Here is a 15064-nt window from a genome sequence, read left to right as displayed (position 1 = left end):
AGAAAGGGAGAGAGTACCTCGTTATTAATAAGTTTAAGATTTCTTCTAAATTCCCACTTCTTGGCATCTGGCAGAGAAAGGGCTGTTTCCTGGTAGGACAAAAGTAGCGGTACCGCAAAGTGGTCAGACCAGGCTAAAGGGACCGAAGGAATGTCCATAATAAGTCTTGCCAGTGCGTTCTGCAGTAGCTGGAGTTTGTATTCGTTTTTTTTTTTTTTTTATTTGATTTGATATCACAAAAGTGTGGGATCAAAAATGTACATAGGGAATTACTTTATAACTGCAGAGATGGTTAATTTATTCATCTTTACAGAGAACTAAGGCCATTTAAAAGATCTGAAAGGGAACATAAAAGGACTGTGGGACCATGAGAGAAAGGTGAAGATGTTACAGAGGAAATGAGAAGACAGGGGCCAATGGAATGTTCTGTTGGTTACCTGTATAACACTTTTAAAACACTTGAAGTGCTTCAAAGCACTATGTGGAATATCAAAAGAAAGAATAAATAGAAATGTAAGCTGTAGAGAAGGGAAAAATAGATCACCAATTGAGTGTAATTTACTTTCGTAGCACAAAGTACTTTAAATTGCGTTGGATGGGTCATGGGAATGATCAAAACAGTAGTGGCGAGGGAAGGTGGGTGCATGGCTTTGCCTCCGACGCCGAGTTGCCATACTGAGGACCCTTCATAGTGCTCAGCTGAAGGGGGACATAAAAGTAAAAAAGAGGACAAGAACCAGGAAAGGAGGGAATACGGTGCCATCAAATTATTCTTTTTTTTTTTCCTGTTCAAAATAATTTTATTGAAATTTTGACAGAGGAAAAACACAGAAATACATACAGAAAACTGATAAGATAAATTCATTAAATTACATGGAAGCGAATAAGAACTATCATGAATAAGCAGTCACAAATAAATCACATCGCATAAAACCAACGTCAATGAAAGGATAACTAAAAAACAGAAGGGAAGAAGGAGGGGAAGAGGGAAATATACAATGCATATCATAATAAATTAACCAAATAGAGTCACCAACAAATAGCTACAAAAACAGTATAATAATCAATAAATAACATAATAACATTGAAAGAACAGGAATCATAACTGTATATATGAATCTATAGGTGACCAAAAAGATTGAAAATGCAAAGAATTATGACGAACACCTTGTAAAGATAATTGAGCACCTCTTCTTGTAAAGATAATCCAAGACCACCAAGCATGAATTGAAAGAGAAGTAGCATCCTTCCAATAAAAATTGAACGCGGCCGAAACCAAAAAATTAAATAACTTTGCTTCAGCATCTTCAAGAGGAGTAATTAAAGCAATAGATTTAAATCAAATTATTCTTTTGTATAGCAACTAAGCAGCCCTAAGGCACAGCATAGCAATAGACGACATAGGAGGCACCGAAAGGGACCCTAAAGTGGGAGGGGGGATGAAAACGCATTCCGAGGCGACAAAGGTAAACCTGTCTTCAGAATTTGCAAATTAGGGATTATATAGAAGGAGGTAGTTGTAGTTGAAAAAAGCAGTACAACAGCAACAGTGGATTAGACCGAGTTACTTTCCTTTGGTAACTACATTTCTGGTGGATGCTCTATCTGCCAGCAAATTCATCCACTTTTGGATCTCCTCATGTTGCCAGGCTGGATCTGGAACTTTTAATTACTCTCCTGCGCCAATAGGTGGCGCTTCAACTCCAGGGCAGATCTTAGGCCCACCCTGGATATGATGTCACAGAGCGATATAAGGCGCCGCCTCTTTACACTGATGTCAGCTCCTCCTCATTTTTTAACATCCTAAGGGATAGAGACAAGACAATGAGACGGACAGAAATTCCAATGTACCAACGCTAACTTTGGACCTATTTAAAAAAAGAACATTACCTCCCATTAAATAGGAGTTTATTTTTCAAGAAGAAAAAAACAACAAAAAAGACCCCACACACTGGGATTTTCCAGGTTTCTCCTAGCAGTTACAAATAGGAAATAAAAGTAATTACATCCTCAGACGGTCGACAGAGTAGTCAACGGGGGCTTCGCCAATGGAATACTTAAGGTCGCCCATCTCTAAATGAGGCGGACAGACCCAGGGTTTGGCGGGCAGGGTACTCCATTGCGTTTGCGAGGGAGTACCCTGTCCGCTGCACTCTAAATCTGGCCCTTAGTTCCTTGGGTCATCGTCCATGACTTTGGAGCTAGTTAGCTCATGGCAGCTCCTTAGAATGGGGGGCAGCTAGGATCAGAGAAGAATCTGCAGGTTAAAGATACTCCAGAAATACTGTAACTGAAAGCAAGTAACTTATTCTTCTTCTGACTTCTACCTGAAGATTATTCACCTTTGAATAAATATCGAAGTAGTACAGACTAGGTAGAGGGTGTTAGGGGAAGGTCAAACCAGGAAGTTCTGCAGCACAGATCCTGAAAAATGGCCATCTCTATGGTCTTCCAAGTCAAGGTAATAACACCTACGAAAGGTATGGACCAAGGCCCATGGCACAGTATGGCACGGGTTCCTGACGGGGCACCACTGGACAATGCCGAAGAGCCGGCCTTCACCAGAGATTTAGATGCAGAGCACAGCCCAGCGGTAAACAGTCCGCTGCTGAAGCCCCTCAATGTTCTCGAAGACGGAATAGGCAAAGCTGATCAGTCAGTCAGTCAAAAACATCTTTATTTGGATATTCAAATACCCTTAATAGAAAGAACATATTTAAGAACATATAAAAACATATAAAGTATAAAATATGAAATAAAACCCAATTCACCACGTACAAAAGTGACATATAAAGGCTGATCATTAATCCAGTACTCGTGGTGCCCAGGTTTTTTTCTTTGCATTTTTGGTTTATAATCCTGATTTTAGAAGGGGTTAAATGAACTAAAACATTCGAAGGAAGAAAAAAACCTGGACTTGACAAACTACTTGAGCAAGGAACTGGAAAACTTAAATAGCTCTTTGAAGTTAGTATTAAAAAAACACTTACCCCTTTCATAAAAACACAACACAAAAAGCATGACCCAGTTTTGCCTGCAAAAGGTTAGGTGATAACTGCACAGTTAAAAAAAATCGCACAATACCGTTTTTTAATGCACAAAAAGCTAAACACAAAATGTAAAATCCGATAATTGGGTCTGCTAAATTGGCATTGAATTCTAAACAAGCTCATATTACACTACAGATAATCTATTTAGGTCCTCTCAGTCTATTTTCTGTTGTATAGTGCAAATAAGATTTTTTGTAGGGGAAGAGGTAAAGGATCACGGGTCAGAGGCCTCGGACAGAAGAGATAGCCATTAGCTTGCACATATATTCCAGGCCCAGACATCATGTAATGCCTCCGCATGAATCACGAAGAGGCTTTCACGCCAAGAAAATGGTCTTTCTTACAAGAGGAAATAATGTCATGCCATCAACAAATGTCCCCACAGTTTGCTAACACCAACCTTTCTGAGAAAAAAGTGGGTCATTTTAACTTTAGGAAATAAACTCATTTGAACTGGGATCTCACATCTACTTTTCATTTCCTGAAAACGCCCTGATTGTCCCCCAAAATACCACATTCAATTTATGTACATAAAAACGTGTCCCCTAGAACTTGTCATAAAAAGAACTCACCTTGCTCTTTTCTGAAAATACAGTCATTTTGTCGGTAAATATGAGCTTGTCATTTTCAAAAAAACATTAATTTAGTCCCAAAACGACAATCATTATTGTAATAAAGATGTATATGCTACCAATTGTCATGTGCTCAGGTTAAATTTGGTGTACACCATTTATGGAGCATGCTGACACTCAAAAGTGTCTCCCGGGTCATAGTTAAGATAGGAAAACAGCAAGCAAGCAGTGCTCATCCTGATAACTAAACAGTCATGCTTTCATTATTCCTTTAAAAGTAGTAATACAGGGCACTAATTGTATTTATATAGCGCTTACTACCCCTGAAGAGGCATCGAAGCACTTTTCGGCAAGTAGCGCACTACTCCAGAACCCAATAAAGTTAGTGGTGAATTAGTATAGTGAAATATGAGTTAATTTGAGCGGTGGGCATGTGGGTCTGTTATTTGGATTGAAAAGGATATTTTGGGGAAATCAGTGTAGGTTTGGGGTGAATAAAGGGGGAGATGGGTGGGGAAGAGTCTCTAGAAATGGATTAAGGCGATCAAAGTAGTGAAATGAGTTTTGGCATAAGGCAAAGGAGGGATAAGTGAGGTAAGAATTTAGAAGGGTTGTTAGGGATCATATATGGTGTGAAACTACAAAGAAGTATATTTATTCCATTAATTACTCTAATAAAGGGGAAGTGTCACATTACTATTACTTCGGTGCGCAGGAACAGTCTGGAATGAAGCCCTCCTTCTAATATTTTGTATCATTCTCTTGGGTAAACCATTGTAGTTTGGCCAGTTCTTTCGAGATACGGCCAGGACATGTAAATCTCATAAAAAAGCAAAAATACCACTTTCTGAATATGCTGAAGCCTTTGGAAAAGGTATTTTTTTCACAGGGAACATATATGGAATTTTTCCAGTCAGGCCTGTAGGACATAATGGTCTCCCTGTTATACACCAGTCTTTGCCGCCATGTGCTGATATACCCCATCCAATGCGGTCATATGCTTGGGTATCCATCTTCGTATGCCAGCCAATGCCAATGTGAATCGAAGGCATTGCTCATGTACCAGTCAGTGTCATCATATTCCCCCATTGACTGTACGCCATTCAGTGATGCATCAGCAGCGGATGCTGCCAATCCTACTTGCGGGGGCAAAAAATGAACTAACAACCTTTTGCTGCCGGACTGCGTTCTTCTGCTCCATTGCCAGCCCGCGCTCTTCTACTCCCTCGTCTTGCCTTACTGCTCCTAGCACTACAATCCCCAGGGGGACAGGCTCCCAGACTCCCCCCAATCCCAGCGCTTCTATCAGCATGAAAGAAGCACTGTGATTGGCCGGAGCGGGCCAATTTAACACTCCATGCAACCTGGGAGCCTCGGCCCTGAGTACTTGTGTTATCTCCCAGGAACAGCTTGGAGATATCAAAGTGCGCATTTGAGGCCGGCTGAATCACAAATTTGCTAGCATTCGCGACAAGAATTTGCAATTCTATTAAGGACACGGAGGCGAGGATTATGCTCCTCAATCTTTACTTGAAGCTCACAGCAGCCAATGAAAATGCTTGCTTTTCATTTCAATAAACGTTAAACTGCATATCCCATCATGCTTTACATATAACCACGCCCCCTTAGTCCATAAGAGGCCTTAGCCTGCCGCCATCTTCCTCTTTCTTGCGGCGAACAGCTCCAACCGAACATGTAACTCCAGAACTCTTCCAACGGGAAGGAGAACCTTTAGGCGAACCATCTTGTTATACTTCGAGGCTCAATCACCCTTTTTTTCCGAACCTGAAAGAAAGGATACGAGACCGTAACCCCCGTAACCATCTGGGTGGGCAAGCATTTTATAACTCCATATACAATGCCGGGTGGGATAATCCTCGCCTCCGTGTCCTTAATAGAATTGCAAATTCTTGTCGCGAATGCTAGCAAATTTGTGATTCTATGTCAGGACCGGAGGCTTCTGATTATGCACGTTTAACGCTTACTAAAAACAACAGAGGTAATATCCCCCACCGGCTTATAATAAAATGTCTTAAATGTCGATTCAGACGACCAATCTGCACAATGCATAATATCATGAATGCTGGATCCCAACATGAACGACTTCGATGCCATGGCACCCCTGACAGAATGCGCACCAAACATGGTGATGTCAATGCCTGCTTCTTCCATCACGAAACGAAGCCATCTGGCAATGGTGGCCGCAGCCACAGCTCTGAACGGCTTTTGTAAGGCTATCAACAGCTGCGAACAGCCCTGAGGCCTAAGAGCCGCAGTACATTCCTCATAAGTCTTAAGACAGTGAACCACACATAACTTTTCATTCTCCTGAAATGCATTATACGATACATGTGTAGACAGTGTTTTAGTACGCCTAAAAATCTGGAAAGAAACTCCTTCCGGAGTAAATACTCTACCTGTTATATCCAGTGCTCTTACATCCGACGATCTCCTACACGCCGAAAGGCAAAGCAACATAGCCAGCTTGGCTGAAAGCTGTTTTCTTGAAAGATCTTTGTTAGCCGGCCATTTGTCGAAGAGGTCTAAAACTCGCTTGACATCCCACAAACCAGAATATTTAGGTTTAGGGGGATTCTCTACCCTGATACCCTTCAACAATTTACACACGACAGGGTGCATACCGATAGGTCTTCCTTCCAGCTGAACGTGGCCCGCTGAGATGGCAGACCTGAAATTGTTGATGGACCGATAGGCCAGGCCCTGCGAAGCCTTATCCGTCAGGAAATTCAACACATGGGGTAAGCCGGCCCCCACGGGATCCAAATGTCGTTCCACGCACCAACCCACCCAGCCTTTCCAGGCCGAGGAGTACCGTTTCCTCGTGGAAGGAGCCCAGGCCTGCTTGATGAAGTCTGCAGCCCTGCTCGAAATCCCTGGCACTTGCCACTGTTGCCTGAAAGCCTCCAGGCCATCAGCCGGAGTCTGCCCTCCGAGATCAATGGATGTGTCTCTTGATGAGGGCCCAGCAACAGGCCCGTCGACTCCGGAAGGAGTCTGGGGAGGTCGCAGCTCCACTGCATCAGTTTGGGGAACCAAGACTGGGACGTCCACCAAGGCGTCACCATGACCACCTCCGCATTCTGTCTGATTACCTGCGACATCGCTCTGGGGATCAGCAAGAAGGGGGGAAATGCATAGTGAATCCCCACCGACCAGTCCTGCAGAAAGGCGTCCGTCGCCTGAGCTAACGGATCCGGTCTCCAACTGAAGAAACGAGGGATCTGGAAGGTCAACCTCGATGCAAACAAATCCGTCCCGAACGGACCCCAAATCTTCTCCAGCCACTCGAACATCCTCGGGCTCAGCTTCCAATCGCTGAAGTCCCGGAGGTACCTCGAGTTCCAGTCCGCCACTTGATTGGACTGGCCTGGGAGATACTCCGCAATGACCGATATCTGGTTGCGGAGGCAATAATGCCAAAAGTCTTTGGCTATTTGAACAAGCATGGACGACCTCGTGCCTCCCAACTTGTTGATGTACCTCACTGCCGAGATATTGTCCAGACGCAGGAGGATACAGCAGGATGTCCGCTGAGGGGACAATGTTCTCACCGCAAACGACCCCGCCAGCAGCTCCAGGCAATTGATATGGAGGGAAAGCTCCTCCGGGGACCAACGTCCTCCTGTGGAGATGTCTCCACAACGCGCGCCCCAGCCCCATCGGCTGGCGTCCGACTCTATCGTGACTTCCGGGAGTGAACCGAAGATCGCTCGGCCGTTCCAAGCGTCGACGTGTCCCAGCCACCATTGCAACTCCGACCGCACCTCCTGCGTGAGGGGAATGCTGTCCGAGTACGAGAGACCCTTTTGAAGGTGTCTGATCTTCAGTTGTTGCAGGGCCCTGTAATGAAGCGGGCCCGGGAAAATCGCCTGGACTGAAGACGCTAGAATTCCTACCATTCTCGCCAGTGCTCTCAAGGAGACAGACTGGCTGCTCAGAAGTCTCCGGATCTCTTTCTTCAGATCCCGAAGTTTGTCCTTTGGAAGGCACATTTGGGCCATTACCGAATCCACCGTGAAACCCAGAAAGTCTATAACCTGTGAAGGAACCATGACTGACTTCTTGGTGTTTATAACAAACCCCAGATCCTGCAACATAGTCGTGGTCAGGTGGAGGTGTCGTAAGAGAGTCTGCCGACACTGGTCCACTATCAGAATGTCGTCGAGGTATATGATAAGACGAATACCTCGTTCTCGGAGGTACGCCACCACCGGCTTCATCACCTTGGTGAAGCACCAAGGTGCCGAGGAGAGCCCGAAAGGCAGAACCAAATGTTCGTACCATCGGTCTCTCCATTTGAATTGAAGAAACCTGCGATGTGGGGGAAAGATCGGAATAGAGAGATAAGCGTCCTTCTGGTCCAGCCGGACCATCCAATCTCCCACCTGCAGTAGATCCGTTAAAAGATGGATGCCCTCCATCTTGAAATGATTGTAAGTCAGGAATTGATTGAACTCCCTGAGGTTTAAAACTAGTCTGTTTCCACCCCCTTTCTTCTGAATCACAAAAATGTTGCTGCAGAAGCCGTGAGGGCACCGAATACTTGGTGCAATCGCGCGCTTCTGTAGCAAGGCCGCAATCTCCTCGTCTATGAAACTGGCCTCTAGTTGGGAAAAATGGAGAATGGGGGGTGCGCAAGACTGAACTGGACTTGAGTAAAACTCCAGATGAAAGCCCTGAATAGTCTGAAGGACCCAAGCGTCCTGAGTAAGGTCCTCCCACCGCCCCAGGCAGTGCTGAGTCCGACCCCCCAGGGGAACAAGGGAAGTATCTGAAATTCTCACCTGAGCTCTGCTGGTGCTTGAATTTCCCTCGTCCATCTCCTGTCTGATATCTGTTTTTGTTGAACCTCCTCCGGGAGGGGTAGAAGGTTCCTCCTCTTGTTGAGTCAAAATCATTTCTGCCCCTTCCGAAGTCTCCTCTGTGGGGGCCAGGAGGACCTCCTCGGCCTGACGAGCGACCCCCGCCTCGTCCGGCCCTGTGAAAAACACCCTGGCTGAGGGCGCGCTTGATGCCCGACTGGGCCTTGTCCAAAGCTGTAAAGGTGCCGACATATTTTGAGACGTCCCTAACAAACTTGTCTCCAAAAAGAAGGCCTTCTGCGAGGGGTCCCGGCTCCGCGTCAGCGAGCTCCGTAAGGTTCGAATCCATCTTCATCAGCAGAGATTTTCTCCTCTCTGCCGAGACAGCGCAGTTCGCGTTGCCCAAAAAACATATGGCTCTCTGAGCCCATCCAGCGAGCACGTCCGGGTTCATGATGACTGAGGTCTCCTTGGCCACAAAGGCCATCTCTAGGATCTTTGCTAAGGGGCCGATGGCGTCTAACATTTTGTCCTGACACCCCCGCCATGCTCTATCCAGACCTCTCTTCGGGTCCTTGGTGAACTTCTTCAGGAAGGTGAGAAGATTAGGATCAATCTCTGGTGTTTCCGCCACCTGATTTGGGATTTCCGGCCTAGGGCACTCTGAGCGTAAACGATTTCTGACATCTCTAGGGAAGCACTTGCGCAAATTATCATGGATGTAAGCCGTGACTGCAGCAGGCGGCATCCAATCCTGTGATCTAGGGTGTACAATCTCCAAAGGATCAAAGGTGAACGGTGTATCATCCGGCGCGAGGCTCTTGGGCTGCGCCACCTTTGCCTTCTTTGGAGGATTGCGATCCTCTGAGGTGTCGGTGTCCGTATCCGTGTTCGTGCCAGTATCCGTGTCCGTGTCGGTGTCATGGACCCTACGCTTACTGGTGACCTTGGCTCCAGCGTAAGAATGATCCGCCGAGTCCGGCAGGGTAGCTAAGGCCTGCATGTGAGGCCAGGTGGCAGAGTCCCTTGAAGGACCCGAGCTGGATGCATCATCCTTCTTCTTTTGAGGTTTATTAAAGCCATGTCGTTTGGCAAAACCTTCCAATTGTCGCCGGATAGGGCGAAGGGCTGAGGCCAGTGCCTGATGCACTGTCTGAGGTACAGTCGTTTCCATCGCCCGGTTAACGGAGGACTGGACCGAAGCGTCTAAAGCACTGACCAGGTTGTCCTCCAAGGCAGCAGTCTGCCTGTTCTCGAATTCCTCCTCCTGACAGTACCCCTCATTAAACTGCTCTTCCGACATTCTCACTGGGAATTTCGGACTGGGTCGTGTTCAGACAAAACCAGGCACTAGGAGGGTCCGGGGGGGGGTCAGCCCACACAGCACACAAACTTTCGCAACCTAAAACCCCCTCAGCAAAGCTGTAATCAAAGCGGGCCAGAGACCCAGGCCACTGAAATACACTGAGCGTGTGCGCGCTCAAATCGGCCCAATTTGTATTTATGCCACCTCACCAGGCGATCGCTAAGGCAGAGGGACCCTTCCAAACACTCCGATATGAAATTGCAATTGAAACTGACAAACGAGGTTCGCGCCGCGACGTGCAGCCCAAGCGCGACTGAAAACCTACTAGAAAACAGCCCAATTCAGCGCGCTTTGGGTGCACGTCGCGGCCGGGAGCCACCCGGCCTGAATAAGCGTCAGCGGCGATGAGGGAAGCCGTCTGCGCATGCGCTAACGCGCGTAGCCTACGGGGACAACACCGGGCTCCAGCAGGCTCCACAACAGACTACCGGCATCCGTCTGCCCCCGGTCAAGGACCGTCGCTACCCTCGCGCGAGTACAGCGCGCTCCGCCACCAGAGGAATATATTACCAAGACGACGGGCACAAATGTTGCTCCGCCGAAGGACAGCTACTCCCCCTGAAGAGGTAACAACCTCCACACAAAACAGCAATACGATAGCAGAATACCGTGAATCACAATATGCACAACGTGTAAACAGAATGAACAGTGCATACAGTGCCAAGTAATGTCAATCAAACATTAACAAGCGCAACAGAGGGAGTAAACAAGGTTGTACTTAGCTCTGTGAGCAGCAAAGAAAGAGGAAGATGGCGGCAGGCTAAGGCCTCTTATGGACTAAGGGGGCGTGGTTATATGTAAAGCATGATGGGATATGCAGTTTAACGTTTATTGAAATGAAAAGCAAGCATTTTCATTGGCTGCTGTGAGCTTCAAGTAAAGATTGAGAAGCATAATCAGAAGCCTCCGGTCCTGACATAGAATCTACATTCTCACTTTCAGTGTCTACTACTACCACTCCCCCCACTGCTGACGCAGAGACATGACTCCGCCCTGCCCCAGACTCGCAGACTAAAAGTGAAAAATACATTGACAATAAAATAGTTTTAATGTAATTTTATTTTTCTTCTGTGTGCTGACATTTGGCCAGCGGGGCGACGCTCCCCCGCCATAGCGGAGGATCCGTCCCTGTGATGCATCCAGTGGTAGAAGTGGGCGGGATCTGAAGGGCACGGCGTGCCCCTACTTTTAAAAATTATTTCAGTCCGTTCCCCTACTTCTGTCAGTCAAAAAATCGTCCCGGGACGGCAAGAATAGTCCAACTTACAAAACGATTATTCTTTCATCTTCCAGGGGCTGCTCGCACTTCTCTGTTGAACTCGAGAGGCTGCAGCAGCCCCTCCCTGAGCTCACACAGACCGAGGAGGCCCATTGTCATTCCGATTGAGGCTGATTAATCCTTTCGAATGACAATGCGCCGCCCTCTGCCTTTAGCATATCACGCTGAGTTGGTGACTACAGAGGAGCTTTCCCCAGACAGAGGACTTTCAGGAACCTGCCACCAACTCTGCGAAACCTGCATGATTATTTTTTGGTTAAGTTGGTAAGATGTCTTTGAAAGAAGTTTGTGAGGAAAACAAACGCATGAAAAATTGTGACTTGTGTTTTTAGGCCTTAATGACCGTGCCAACTGATCTAGTTTAAACTTGATACTCCTTTGTCCAGCTCCTTGAAGATGTACATTCCTGCGAATGTCATGAAGCAACCAGGGCCAGAAACACCGTGGCTTCAGCATACTCTATAGTTTTTTCCGGACAGTAATTCGGGGTTTTCCTGCACAGCAGCTAATTTAACATTCCAGGCCTGTTCTGTAATGTGATGTTAGTCTCTTGGTGTTTTGTTGTGATACTTGCTTATCGACTTGTATGCTTTGTGTACTTTTGCTTATTCAGGGCCTGTCATTTTTTGTTGTTGTTGAAAACCTTTATTGTGCAGATAGTAGCATACAAATACGGGCCTACAACCAATTAGGCCGGCCACGAAGCAATCTGTAAAGCACTTAAATCAGTAAAGAAGTTTCACGGCAGTCACCCAGTACATTGCGGACTAGTAGTTCAATCGTAGAGGAGCTGAGTGTGACCGCCGGACGTAGGATCAAAGAAGGTTAATTTTTATAATAGAAATTATAGCAGGATCAGTTGCGATTTAATCATCTGAGTGCCCATAGCGGCCACGAATCAAACAGCAAAACATTAAGGCATCAATAAAAACGGTTATCAGCAACAGTCTACAGCAATCAGAGTGTAGATGCAATATTCCCATTCAGTACCCATCGGAGCCCGCCACGTGCACACAGACCACCAAATTATTATACGTATATCTAACTGAGTAATCAGAACGGCAAAAGGAGATACAGTCATTCTGTGTACTGCCCCAGAAGATAAGAAAAAGGGGAAACACCAAAAAGGAAAGAAAGGAAGGAACGCCGTGCTGCTGTATGCGCCCCAACAGCGATAAGGGCGAGCAAAGTGACTGGGGACCACGTTATTGGGGGTGGGGCGTTCAAGTCAGGATATCTGTGCAAACAATATCATATAAAGTAAATAAACCTCGTCCCCCCCCCCCCCCACCCCCCCCCCACAAGCAATCACACCATGGGAAACACGCACAGCCACGGCGTCCTAAGAAAGGGACACAAAAGAGCCGCAGAAACTAAAAAAAAAAAAGGCAGAAAAAGACCCCAACCCACCCACCCCACCCTGCACCCCTGCAGAAGGCTACGGCCTACCCCCCCCAGCAATAGGAGACCCGAAATATAGGAAAAGTTAGAGATAGGGAAAGGAAACAAAAGAGACAAAAAAGGAAAGAGAACCAGGGGGAGGGAAGAGCCATCAATCGAACCATTCGGCCCCTACCCCCCGCCACAACACACATTTAATACAACATCAAAACGAAATCGACATAATCTCGGGTATCATACACCTTCGAAGGAATCGTCCATAGTATCATGATTGAGGGCACTCCTCATCTCCATCCGCCAACCATCAGTCCTCCGGGTCCAAAACCGGCTCACCCCTGTCCTTTCTTAGCCATCACTACCACGCGTGGCAGAGTGGAGGGCAGCAAACAAATCAAAGTGGTGAGGCCGTATGGTAGAAACAGGACAGACCACGGGAGCAAACCAGAGGACTCCAGCAACCAGCGGCCAAGCAAGAACTTTGTGCGGCAGTCCAGACGTTTCAGCAACAGCAACGGGAACAACAAACGGTGTGGGTAAAGTCTCACCGCCCAGGAAAGCAGTCGTCGTCCCCGCAGGATAACACTGGGGCCTCACCGGGGCAGTTCGAATCGGCAATCTACGTTGTTCCCCAATCAGCCGAGCAGGGACGGGCTCCGACGCAGTGCCCACGCCCGCGCCCAACACGATCAAGGCGACCCCGGGATCCAGGGCCATCTGCGCATAGTCTTGTCGGTGCACAGTGACAGCACTCCTCACAGCAACAGAGGGGGACGACGCAACACACACTTAGAGCCGAGCCGCGTCCATGGGGGGCGGCCCGACAGCAATGGCGGTCGTCCTCCTATCCAGCACAAGGGCGTCGAGGCCCAGGGTCGCGCGTAAAGTCTTTAAAGCATCATGAACATCGCCAAGCGCGGGCTCCCGCTCACATGACCAGACCCCCGTGCATTTCAGTGACACAAATTCGCCGCCCCGGTTCAGTCTGTGACTCAGGGCGCTGGCCGCCATCTTGCAAACCCAGCCGCGGCCCCGTGCGCCTCAACTTCTGGAGCGGGCTCTCAAGCAAGGCCACCAAGGGAGCCCCCTCGAGCCCCAGGAATGACAATCTGGGTGCAGAAAGGAGAGCCACCAAAAGGGGGACCACCAGCGCCACCGCCCCGCGGGCGCCACACGCCGACTCCGGGCGGAGGGCTTCAAGATGGCCGGACAAGGCAACAAAGGGGGGAGCCTCCTACACGGTCTTCCCCCGTCCACGGCGTGCTGCACCTCACCACGGGGCCCTCCGGCCGCTGGACTGGGCCCGTTCCGTCGCCATCGGCAAAACCGCACCACGGCCTCTCCCAGACGACCTCTCCTCCCCACCAGGGGCCGCCGTCGGCACCATCTCGCCGGCTGACCTCCACAGGCGAGTCCCTGGTCTCCACGCCGCGGAGGCCCCAGACCAAGCAGGGGTGTAACTTCGGATCCGCAGCTCGCAGGAGTCCCCGGGACAGATGGTGAGTACAAGCTTTCCTTCGTCTTTCCGAATCTTCCCGAGTATGTCGTCTCGGGGCAGGATACGTGTCAGGATATGTGTGTCGGGCAGGAAGGCTGGCGGAGCCGAGCTACAGTGCGGCCATCACGGTCGTGAGCTTGGCTCCTCCAGGGCCTGTCATTTTTAACAGACAGCTCTGAACGTGGCACTTGTGGATATACCCCTATTTTGCGGGACAAAATTGTTTGGGGTGTTGGGGAATGTTCTAGTCTGTAATGAACTGGACATGTATTGCTCTGAACCAGAAAAGGCGACCAAGAGTTCGTTTTGACCGAGTATCTCGGATTGTGATTTTTCGTGAATGTTCCCTTGAGTGAATGTGCTCTAAAGGCATGAATTTTCGTGGAAAGCCCTGCCTGTAAAGACCTTTGTTAAGGGAATCATGTGCGCGCTGACCAAGTTACTTACATACATGAAGGTTGTTTACTTGCTGTCCCGTTAGTAGAGGTGATGGGGCGGGAGAGGTGACCGGGCAGGAGAGGCAACAGGGAAGGAGAGGTGACGGGGCAGGAGAGGTGACGGGGCAGGAGAGGCAACAGGGAAGTGACGGTGCAGGAGCGGTGATTAGGCATGTGCAGGAGCGATGAACAGACAGGAGCAGTGAACGGATAGGGGCAGCGAATGGATAGGGGCAGCAGTGAATGGATAGGGCAGTGAATGGATAGGGGCAGTGAATGGATAGGGGCAGTGAACGGATAGGGGCAGTGAACGGATAGGGGCAGTGAATGGATAGGGGCAGTGAATGGATAGAGGCAGTGAATGGATAGGGGCAGTGAATGGATAGGGGCAGTGAATGGATAGAGGCAGTGAACGGATGGGGCAGTGAATGGATAGGGGTAGCAGTGAATGGATAGGGGCAGCAGTGAATGGATGGGGGCAGTGAATGGATAGGGGCAGTGAATGGATAGGGGCAGTGAACGGATAGGGGCAGTGAACGGATAGGGGCAGTGAACGGATAGGGGCAGTGAACGGATCGGGGCAGTGAATGGATAGGGGCAGTGAATGGATAGGGGCAGTGAACGGATAGGGGCAGTGAACG

This window comes from Lissotriton vulgaris, chromosome 12 (assembly GCF_964263255.1).
Source record: "Lissotriton vulgaris chromosome 12, aLisVul1.2, whole genome shotgun sequence".
Lineage (NCBI taxonomy): Eukaryota > Metazoa > Chordata > Amphibia > Caudata > Salamandridae > Lissotriton > Lissotriton vulgaris.
Note: the sequence above shows the minus strand (reverse complement) of the source record.